The following is a 12,305-nucleotide window of genomic DNA, read 5'->3' as shown; positions in this document are numbered from 1 at the left end:
GACAGTAACTGATAATAATAGAAACATTACAGAATGCCTGCGTTGTCAGATGATGCAGTGAATATTATATAATAGTTATTATTAGCACAGGTGTAAAAGGTAAGGGTATATGTCTATTGATACACCTCTTGTAAAGTTCCACAAGGATTTGGCCTACTTCCAATAAAGGTTGGTCAATTTGAGTATGCAAGAGGTTGAACAATAATCCCTTTTATATTCTGCTATTCAACGTCAAACTGTGCAATTTAGCAGGTGAGCCTCTAATCACAGCAGAGCTCGGCACTGCAGTAAGCACAAAATGATCTGGGGACCGCTGGCTGGCAGAGGGAAGCTTTTTAAAATATTAATCAAGAAAGACTTTTAATCCTTTTTCAAATGGTCACCAACATAATTCCAATGATTAGCATGACAGCTGCAATTTAGAAATTAGAAAAAATCAGCTTCCATTCGTGAAACATTAACTCCTGGTTATACGCCGTTGAAGATGTGAAAGTGATGGGAATATTTTTTTTTTACTTAACTCATTGAGAGTTATTCAAATCTAGGAACTGAAAAGTGGCCGTTCATCAACCCATAGTTTCAGTGATTTGAAGTGGTCATGGTGTTTGGAGCCTTTAAGTGTGATGAAACGCTGCACATGAAAAGTTTAACCCCTTTGCTGCTGGAGGTTTAACTTAACCTCCGGCAGCTTCATTGGAGCGTCATCAGCCATACTGACTAATGACATTTATGTGCATATTCCAATGCAAAGAATGTAATTTCATGGGTGAGGACACTCAGCTGAAACTCTCAGCCAATGAATGGCTAGTGGGATCAGCATCCAGCTTCTGCAGCTATGGATGTGAGGACCCAGATAAGGGGGCAAACCATTGCGAAACAGTTTGCCCCACAATGGGGTAGTGGTTCCAGGTTAATCCTGGCATCATAATCAATACAGCGGGCATTAGTGGTTATGATGCTTGGAGTAACCCCATAAGGAACACACCAAGTATCATAATCACTTCAGCCTCACAAAATAAAGCCCTGCGCTTAATCTCCCACTACGCTTGGGCAGCAGCAATGGCTACAGTATTTATCAGTCCTAATACATAAAACAAAAAACAAAAAGACTTGAGCACTATTCCAAATCTCTATCCAGATTAAATTAACTGGGAAGTATTTTTTTGGTATCACTCCAATGGCAATTAAAGAGCCAGCTCACAAGCCACGTCAAGACAAAACCTCTTAGGTGAGTCCTACACTAACTATTCACCTTGCTGTACTACTCATGGTATTAGTAGTGCCTTGGCATCCTCCCAGAGTAAGTACTGGGGTCTGCTGGGCACACATCATCGCTTTCCCAGGAGCCAAAAGCACCTGCAAGGAGCTTCCATTACCTCCTTTGAGCTACACCCTGCCAGATGAGGACTCCCAGCCAATGAGTGTGGCCCTGCATGGCCGGGCTTAGCTTAGTGTAGGAGCTGTGGGTGCAGAGGAGGTGGTGGTAGATGGACCCCAGATAGGTTGTCAAACTATTTTTAAACTGTTTGATTAATTACTTGGGAGGGCACCACAGCACTTTTGGTACCATAATCACTTCATCTCATTGAAGTGGTTATAGTGATGGGAATTTCTTGATGCTGTCCCACTTTTTAGTGTCAAATAATTTTCACACTGTTTAACCCTGTATGGTGGTCAGTGTGGCTCCATCTATCTGGAGTTATGGCTTAGACAGATTATAATTGATGAATTAACCATAGCAACCATCCCATGCCAGATAGGGGCGGTAGTGATAGGCTGACGCTTTAAGCCTGTCACTTCCACACACTGCTGTTTGAACAATGCATTAGCCTGAGCAACAAAGGAAGACTGGACTGCAGAAGCCTAGAGACCTCCATTAACTGTTAAACCATCAGAAAACAGGGAATTCAATTCAACATACCCACTTCACTGAGATGAGGTGGTTATGTCGCTTATAATGTCTCCTTATGGAGTGCAGTGGTGCTTGGGTATTATTTCTTCCCTCATGCTGACAGTGTTCATGTGCCCTGCCACCATGAAGGTTGAATCCTGTAGCCAGACATACAATGTTAATTAAAATAATAATAAAATAATCCAAACTGTTAGCTGTTGCGTTGAGCAATAAAGGAATGACACTGCTATTTTAAGGCCGAAAAAACTGAACTAAACGAATAGTTGGAGATTTTTATTGGCTATTTTGGCCTAAAATTTGCAAACTCAATGGTAAATCTCAGCCAATTTCTAGAGTGGTGAACGAAGCCACGTGACAGGAATCATGGTACATAAACTTGCACTGAACGAGGCTTGCTGGGATATACTGACTGCCCTCTGGAATGCTGGTGGGAGAAGTAAAGTATTGCAAAGAAGCCTTACAAATTGTACACACATCCACATGAACTCCTTCATCATACATCATCAGAGAAGGAATAAGATCCTGCGAGGACCAAGGCAGGTTACCAGTTTAGGGCCCCCCCCCCTTTATTCTTCACATAAGCATGAGGCCGAGGAAGTTCATAGTGCAAGGGCCCCTGATAAACCACTTGGCCTTAGGTGGCTGCCTAGGGTCAAGTTTTGGTTAATCATGCTCTGCACATCACATGCCAATTCCTAGCTAAGAATTGATTATTAAAGGATGTTCCAATGTAAACCTCCTCAACAATGGAGCCACCTGCATTCAATTGAGCAAATTGTGATGACAGATAAGACACAACTGGCCAAACTAAAAGCTTACACTGGTATGCTCTTTCCAGCTACCCACGCATCTACTACCAAGAAATACAGCAGTTAAACAAAGTCTGTGTTGCCCATAGAAGCACAACTGTACTACAGCATAACTATAACAGCAGCATTAACTGGGAGACTACAGTATCACCACATGTAGCAGGAAACCCACCACAATGTGACCTGCAGGACCCCATGCACATTTATTGTGTTATAATAAAAACCGAAAACTAAGGATTAAGAGCTGAAATAAATAAACACACACACACACACAGACACACACACACACACACATATATAAAGCTCTAACTATATTAAAAGATGAAATAAATAAATACATATACAAAAAGACTCATATGTATGTAAAGACTTATATAAAGGCACCACCCATCCCAATTTTTAAGAGATCACACAGCCATAGACAGGGATAGCGCTGGTACCATAGAAGAGCTCTAATTGAATCACATATTCCCAGATGTGGCTATCATTTTACACTGCCCTATTTCACTAAGCACACATGACTGTGTTTACAGGAATGTAGAACCCCTACAGATATACTTTATAAACATACCTCCACCACACACACACACACACACACACACACACACACACACCTCTATAAGGAACAGCGCTTGGAGCCAATAGGACATGTATATCTGGAGGGAGGATTACCCTTCCACTATAATTAACACAGCCATGTACCATATATACAGAAGACAAACTGGGTGGTTATCCTGGCGGGTGATAGCTGCTACATAGTATATAATCTCATTTTAGTTTCCCTCTAGGCAGTACTATAAGATATTGTTGCTATTATAAGAAGACTGATACATACAGCGATTGTGCTGGTTTCTGCAGCCACACATCATTCGAGCAGCGCAGGAGGTGGAGAGCAGGCTAAGAGCATCCCAGGTTCTCTGGTCCTTAGATGATGCAGATCCTCTGCAGACCCCTCTGTTATCCCAGGCACAGCACAGGGGGCCGGGGCACACCTCCTGCCCCACACTAATAATACCAGCTTAGACCCCCTTCACAGTGCTCACAGAGCTGAAGGAGGCTAAGTAAGCCCCCCCTATGCCCCCTCCCATTCTCATTTGGCAGGCAAGGAGGGGCAGAGCCCAGCTCCATGGTAAATGAATATTCCCACACAAAGGAGGAGTCCGATTAATACAGGGTCTCTGCATTCACTAAATGGTGTGCATCATTACCAGAAAACTGCTATGGAGTGGCATTCTTAGTAAAAAAAAAAATGGAATTAATTTCCATGAAATGTATATAATATTTGCAGAGCTTTTATCACTAATACTGACTGACACTTGGATTTCAGGAAGAGCAAAATTCATCATAAAATATTAAATGGGCTTTAAGTAAAAGCCTTGGGTGTGATTGGTTTATTTTTCTAATGTGAATACTAATCGTATATCTCAGTCTCAGCTCTTTGCAGATTTTCTGTAGGTCTTGTTAACCCCTTAAGGACATAATTTCAGAAATAAGAGGGAATTATGACAAAATATTTCCGTTGTGTGTCATTGAGGGGTTAATATCTTTCAGGTTTTTGCTGTGTAAACTGATCTTTTATCCCCTTTTACTGGGCACACGCTATACATTGTGTTTCTCCAGATGATTATGTTGTTATACCATTGTTCACTGTAGAAAAGACTAAAATAAATACCCCACAAAATGAAAATTGGCCCGTGCCACTTTTAGCTTTTTAATTAACTGCCCTACTCGTTAGGTGGGGTACCATGCTCCCTCGCGGCCTGATGGCTGGAGCACCAGGTATGTGCGTTAAACCAAAGATGAATGATAATTATGCCCTGGTTGGCACGACAGGAGCTCTGGGCAATTACTGCCTCTTGAGTTTAGATCCACCAACCTCAACTACCAGGAAGTAACAAGAATGGTTGATTGACAGGTGGTGGGAAAAATTGGGGGGTGGGTATGAAAAAATAGGTCACACTCTTCACTTATAAAGCATTTCAGCAAACTAAAGGGCTTTAATTGTTTGGAGTGTTTCTTTACATTGGATTGCTGGCCCAACCATTAACTCTGAGAATGAGGTTCATTGTGTTTCTTGAAGGCATATCAGGCAATACACACAGGTGTAGTGAAAAGATGAAGAGTCGAAGGCTTTTGAAGTTGCAAACCCAGACTCCCAGTTAGGCATGAAATACGAGGTCTTAGACGGAAAGAGAGATTGAAGTGTCTGATATTCTCAACAGAAAGAATCCAAAGTAGAGAAAGGATAAGGGAAAGAGAGGAGAATGCATGAATATGATGGCTTGGAGGCACACGTGTGAAGGAAGCTAGGAATAGTTTGAAATGGAAAAAAATAAAGAACACACGAGAATAGGTCCATCTTCATGTCACTAATGCTCCTGAACCAGGTCATTTTGAAAACACCCAAATAGGTTCTCTTTCAATCTTACTGACAACAAAGACCGGTATGTGTATTCAGGTCTGAAGTAAGCCATAACCCATAACTCTTAAAGAGGGAATTCGTCCAATGGAAAAATGTATTTTGACTTATTGTACCTCTCTTTGTGTTATTAGGACACATGACTTACTATAGTTGGGATTTAGGTTAAAAACAACACTCATACGTTAGAGGAACACTCCAGCATTATCAATAATGCCACTCGTGCCGCCCTAAAAAAAAAAGAGTTGACGCCTCTCTAATCCTGTAGAAAAAGGCTCCTTCAATGCTGCTCCGCTTAGCTTAATTGGAGATCATCGATCAGTACTGGTGATGTCCCAGCCAATCCAAGGCTTCTCATAGAGATTTACAGAGCTTAAAGCTCCTATGTGAGAAGCCCAAACATCCACTTTGTGCTAGGGCAGCCGCGAGGGCATCTGCAATCAGAGAACTGGGAGGGTGCAACCAAGAGGCTTTATAAAAGCATGGAATTCTCTCGGAATCATCACTAAGCAGAAACTTCCGTTACCTCTCCTGAGCTAAACCTTGCATTTTAATTACTGTGTTGCTCTCATGATGTGTAGCTCATACATACGTGTTGAGATTAACCAGATACGGGATATGAAACCAGCTCTGCAGAATCTGTTGGCGCTTTATAAATACCAGTAATAAATAAAATAAATGAAGGCTTTATCATGTGTATTAGAGAAACCTTTTTTATTACCATAGTTTTGTCAAATGGTATTTTATATAAGGAAAGAATTATCTCGATATCTTGAGTCTTCTACTCAAATTTATTGTGTTACCCTAACCTCCTTCTTTCCACGTAATAGAATGTTTCAGCACTTCTTCTATCTGCTCACCTCATCACATGCCTCCTCGATCCCATAACCTGCCAAATAATTCTTGTTAGTCTGATTAGTCTTGTTCTGTTAATAGCACACATCTTTAGTCCCTCACTATGCAACTGTCAGTCCCATCTAAAACGCCATTCTTGACTCAACCTCTCTGACTAATTGTTGTCAGAGTTTCTTAATATTTTTTGGGGGGGCTTAAAATTTCTCTCATATCCTTTTCACACCTGTCTAGCTATTTCAGAAACTTTTTCAGTATAAATCTCACACAAGGTTATTCACTAAAAAAGTGGCAGAATTTCGACCAGAAGGGCAATTCTTCTATTTGCTTAAGACAAATTTGATCAGAAACTAGTCTATTTTTGTAGCGTCACATTTAAAAAAACATTTTTGCCTGTTTGTATTGCGTGTGAATTGAGTGTTCTTGTTGTTGGTTTTACATTAATTGCATCATGGTATTAAAGATTTTAATTTAGCCTTTTTGGTGTCTAAAGAAAAAAATTATTTACACGAAAGAACACTTCTGTTAAGTATATTTTCCTCTTTTTTACCGGGATTTTATTTATTTTTATTTGCTGTTTAACGTGGCCCTGTTTTTTTCTCTTTTGGTTTTCCTTTGCTTACGCCCTCTGTATATTAATAATTATATTCCCTCCCTTGCAATTTTGGGAAATAAATTATGGAACACCTCTCTGACTATCAATCAGACAGCCAGGGAGATTTGCTTCAGGATTCCGTTAGTTACCCTGTGCAAACGGAATTAGCATGTGCGCTCTGCTTGATCACACCTGCCACAGGCCTCAGACCAGTGTCTTCAGCTCATCCAGCTGCTCCAGACGGTCAGACATGTGGTACGCACAAGCCGGCGCATGCACATGGGACCGTGCACGCACAACTGCACAGATTCAAAGAATTCTCTGTGAAAGTCTTTTCCAGGGAAATATGGAAGTGTTTGCAAATGCTGCAGTCAATGAATTGAGATATACCCAAATTGAGGGTATATCTACTAAACAGTGATTTGGGGTAAAAAAAAAACAAAAAAAAACTGCCTGGGGTAGTCCTTTAAGCTTTGCCCATTGTAAGATGTGTCCCTACTTTTATTTGTATATTTTATGAAAACTATAGTGCAGGGGTAAAAATAAAAAGAGATTCAGACACAGGGAGCAATATAGCACATCAGATCAAGTTTATTTATGGAGGCAGAACCACTTAAACACAAGATGGAACTAAGGCCTTGATTCAATAGTTCAATAGTTTTGGACAACATTTACAAATGGTTAAATATTTTTTAGGTTAGATATTTTTAATTTTTTTTTTGTTATGTATGATATAGTTTTGATATTTTAATAATTTGAAACAAAGATTTTGAAAGTTTGTCCAAAAATTTAAATCAAGGCCTAAGTCCCTTGTTTATTTTCTCATCATTTACTGCAGCTCTAAGCCTGGGATGATATTTAAAATAATAAACTACAAACTACATTTCTTCTCTGTATAATAAATACTTCCCTTCTTAATCTCACTCTGCAATGGAAGTGACCTTTGCCTGTGCTTTGCACATATTCACATTTCAAACTCTGACTGACTACTTGAAGGCCTACTTGAAGGCAAATAAGTCTATCCTCAAATAATTTTCTAACCTTTCCTGTGTACAATTTACATCACATCACATATATATATATATAGTCCTAGTAGAGATCACTCTGGAGTCTTGTGGAATCAATATTAACTGCTGCTTTATTAAGCAAATACAGTGATATAAAAAATGGTCGACATTTGATTTCAGTCAATGCAGACTTTCTTCAAGTCATATACATATACCTCCCAAGTGTCCCTAATTAGATGGACCAGTCCCTATTTTAAGTCCAAATCCCCGTGTCTCTCTTTTCCAGGAGCTCCATGTTGTTGGAGAGCAATAGAGCAATAGAGCAATAACAGAGCTCCAAAGCAACAATGCTCACAGTAATGTGACTTTAACCTAAGGTAACTGTGTCAGTCTGTGTAAATAAGATACATCGCTCTTGTTCTAAATTACATTTTAGTTACATAAAATTGTTTTAGTAAGTCACTAAATATTTCTCAGAACAGTCCCACCCCTGACCACACCCCAATCACATCCCTAAAATGAAAGTGTCCCTCTTTGTTAATTTCTATTGTTGGGACATGTTTTCACTATAATGGAGAAAAGTATTAGGACATCTGGACATTACACCAACAGGGACTTTTTTGACATTGCATTTTAAATACATAGACATTGATATGTATTTACTCCCTCCTTTGCAGCTATAACAGCTTCCACTCTTCTGTGAAGGCTTTTCACAAGATGTTGGAATGTTTCTGTAGGCATGTTTTTGCCCATTGATCCAGTAGACCATTTGTGAGATCAGGTACTGATGTTGGAAGTTAAGACCTGGCTCACAATCTCCATTCAAGTTCATCCCAAAAGTGTTTGATAAGGTGATCACACATTATTTATATATAAGCATAGCTCCCAAGTGTCCCTAATTAGATGGGACAGTCCATATTTTTGGCCAAAATCCCTGTGTCCCTCTTTTCTATCATTATGTCCCTCTTTTCTAGGGGCTCTATATTGTTGGAGCACATAACAGAGCTTTCAAAGCAATAATGGTCACAGTAAGGTAACTTTAAACTAATGTAAATATGTTTGGAAATCGGTCTGTGTAAATAAGATACATTTTTCTTATTGTACTTTACATTTTAGTTACATACATTTGTATTAGTAAATCACTAAATATTTCTCAGAACACTCCTGCCTCTGGCCTTACCCCCACTCACGTTCATAAAATTAAAGGAACACTATAGTCACCTAAATTACTTTAGCTAAATAAAGCGGTTTTAGTGTATAGATCATTCCCCTGCAATTCACTGCTCAATTCACTGTCATTTAGGAGTTAAATCACTGTGTTTCTGTTTATGCAGCCCTAGCCACCTCCCCTGGCTATGATTGACAGAGGCTGCATGAAAAAAAAAAAACTGGTTTCACTTTCAAACAGATGTAATTTACCTTAAATAATTGTATCTCAATCTCTAAATTGAACTTTTATCACATACAGGAGGCTCTTGCAGGGTCTAGCAAGCTATTAACATAGCAGGGGATAAGAAAATCTTAATTACAGAATAACAGAACTTGCAATAAAGAATGTCTAAATAGGGCTCTCTTTACAGGAAGTGTTTATGGAAGGCTGTGCAAGTCACATGCAGGGAGGTGTGACTAGGGTTCATAAACAAAGGGATTTAACTCCTAAATGGCAGAGGATTGAGCAGTGAGGCTGCAAGGGCATGTTCTATACACCAAAACTGCTTCATTACGTTAAAGTTGTTCAGGTGACTATAGTGTCCCTTTAAAGTTTCCCTCGTTGTTCATTTCTGTTGTTGGAACATATGTACACTATATGGACAAAAGAATTGGGACACCTGACCATTACACCAACCGGGACTTTTCTGACATTGCATTTTAAATACATAGATATTAATATGCAGTTGGTTCCCTTTTTGCTGCTAAAACAGCTTCCACTCTTCTCGAATGGCTTTCCACAAGATGTTGAAGTGTTTCTCTGGGTATTTTTGCCCATTCATCAAGTAGAGCATTTGTAAGATCAGGCAATAATGTTTTATATGAGAAGACCTGGCTCGCAATCTCTGTTCCAGTTCAGCCCAAAGATGTTTGATTGCATTGAGGTCGGGGCTCTGTGCAGACCAGTCAAGTTCTTCCACACCAAACTCATCCAACCATATCTTTATGGACCTTGCTTTGTGCACTGAGGCACAGTCATGCTGGAATAGATAAGGGCCTTCCGCAAACTGATGAAAACAAGTCTTTTTTGATCAGATGGATGGCCAGGTGTGTGTGTCACTTATACCTGAGGAAGAGATGTCAGCAGGATGCAAGATGGGAGGGAAGCCGGCCGGTGGAGGCAGTGTTATGAACTATGTCTCCTGTGTAACATTAGGTCCTAGCATTCATGTCAATTTTACTTTGATACGTACCACTTACCTAGATATCGTTGCAGACCACATCACACCCCTTAATGGCAATGGTGTTCCCCAATGGCAGTGGCCTCTTGCAGCAGGATAATTCCTCCTTGCCACACAGCAAACATTGTTCAGGAATGGTTTAAGGAACGTGACAAAAAGTTCTCCAAATTCTCCAGATCTCAATTCAATTGCGCATCTGTGGGATATGTTGGAACAACAAATCCAACCCATGAAGGCCCCACCTTGCATCTTGCAGGATTCAAAGAATCTGTTTCTAACGTCTTGGTGCCAGATTCCACAGGACACATCCAGAGATCTTTTGGAGTCCATGCCTCGACCCAACACATCTGTTTTGGCAGCACGAATGGAAACTACACAATGTTAGGCAGGTGGTTTTAATGTTGTGTGTCAGTGTATAACAGATCATAAAATTTGATTTGCAATGGACGAATAACTTACTAGGGATTTAAATAAATATTACATATATGTTTGGTGATAGTTTAACTATTCTGTTTTTTCTTTATTTACTTTTTGGGGCTTCACATCAGTTTGATCAGCCTAAACCGGTATAAATTATAAAACCTAACATCTGTGAATCATCACACTTCTATCCAAACTGTGTCTTTACTTTTCAAACACTGCTTTAATTTTGAAGATAATAAAGTATATCGCAAGTAAGAGATGGCTCCAGTAAAACTCTGCTTTATGTCTTGCTGTGCCGATTTGTGCAAATGCGGCTGATACATAATTATTCACACATCTGTCCTTATTTCAGCTCTGTTTTTCTCACTTCAATTTCTGAAGCTGCTAGACCATATGAGCTTCAGGGTGGATGTAATAAATGGTGCAGAATAATCTTGAAATCCGTGTTAAGAGTGCCGCCTATAGCAACAGACACTTAACATTAAAGGGATGCAATATGTGCAATATGCAGTAAGTGTCCCCCTTGTATATAGATAATGAATTAAATCCTCCTAAACCAGCAAGTCAGTCCACTAATCAATCTTTTTTATTATTATTATTATTCCACGGGGGTTTATGAGATATGTATTTTGATCATCATCCACATTTTCACTCATAATACTCATCGTACTTATGGTGACCCTTTAAAATAGCATCAAATGACGAGATAGTGTTTCTTTGTTCACTGAGCTTCATGGGCCCTCTAGTGAATATTCTATATCACTGCAGTCAAATAAATGACATGTTTTAATGTTCAACATCTTCTATCCACAATTGAAAGATCAGACTCGTTTTAAAGGGTATCTGTGCTGTAAAATACACCCCCATATTTTTTAAATTTATTATGTAGTCAGTACACTTAAATTAATGTCAAAATTAAAATAAAAAAATAAAAAATATACATACCTTTTATGCACCCTTGTTTAGCACTTCCCCTAAGCAGGAAGATACTCTTATCTCATAAAACACTGCCCACCATAAGTTTATGGGATAAATAGTCTATCTTCCAGGAGCAGTTCAGTTTATCACTTAGAATGGGCAGAATTGCTCTATATACAGGTAATTGTCATACTGCGCACCTGTCATATAGTCTATTTGATTGTTTAGTGAGGGGAGAAAGATCATTTAAATTTCTGTCTGCACACATGCAAAACCCGAACGATACTGAGCATTCTGGCTGCCTGATTGACAGCTCTGAGGGGCTGGTTTAGAGTTACAGCACTTTGTACAAAGCTGAGAGATGAGCGTAGGCTATGGGTGCTCTATCTAAACAATATAACCCTTGAAATAATGCAAAAAAACATAAATCTGGTGGTGTTTAGCGTGAACCTTTAGACCAGTTACTATTTTGTTTCTCCCTCAAGCTCTAACAGGCTTTTTTCTCCTAAGAAAAGCTACCCAGCTAATGATATTTTTTTTATTATGTCTACTGTAAACTAACTATGACAATTGCATTGTTCATTCTATGTGCAATGCAATGTTCATCCCTACTAAAAGGGCCTTCCTGGCTCTCATACATAGTTGGTACAATATGCCTGTTAGGCAGAGGCGTCTCATCCATCAGTTTTTGTATGTGGGAGAAGATGCATTTGCAATTGCTTAGAAACACTTTTTATTTCTGGGGGAGAGTTTGGTAAGCCAAAAACATTAGAAAAAAAAGTAGATTAGCATACTTCAGCCATGTGTGTAAAAAACAAACAAACAAACAGCGTAACAACTTACAAATCTGTATTTCTTTAATTCTGTTAAAGGTTTTAGTTCTTCGGGGCCTCCCCTCATTGGTGTCCTGTTTCATCAGGTTTTGCACATGCCTAGTATCTTTAAGAAGGAATTTCAGGGGCCTCTCGTTGAGGTGATAT

The sequence above is a fragment of the Pelobates fuscus genome, chromosome 4 (genome assembly GCF_036172605.1).
Source record: "Pelobates fuscus isolate aPelFus1 chromosome 4, aPelFus1.pri, whole genome shotgun sequence".
Lineage (NCBI taxonomy): Eukaryota > Metazoa > Chordata > Amphibia > Anura > Pelobatidae > Pelobates > Pelobates fuscus.
The sequence above is the reverse complement of the archived record's forward strand: the minus strand, read 5'-3'. Positions refer to the sequence as shown.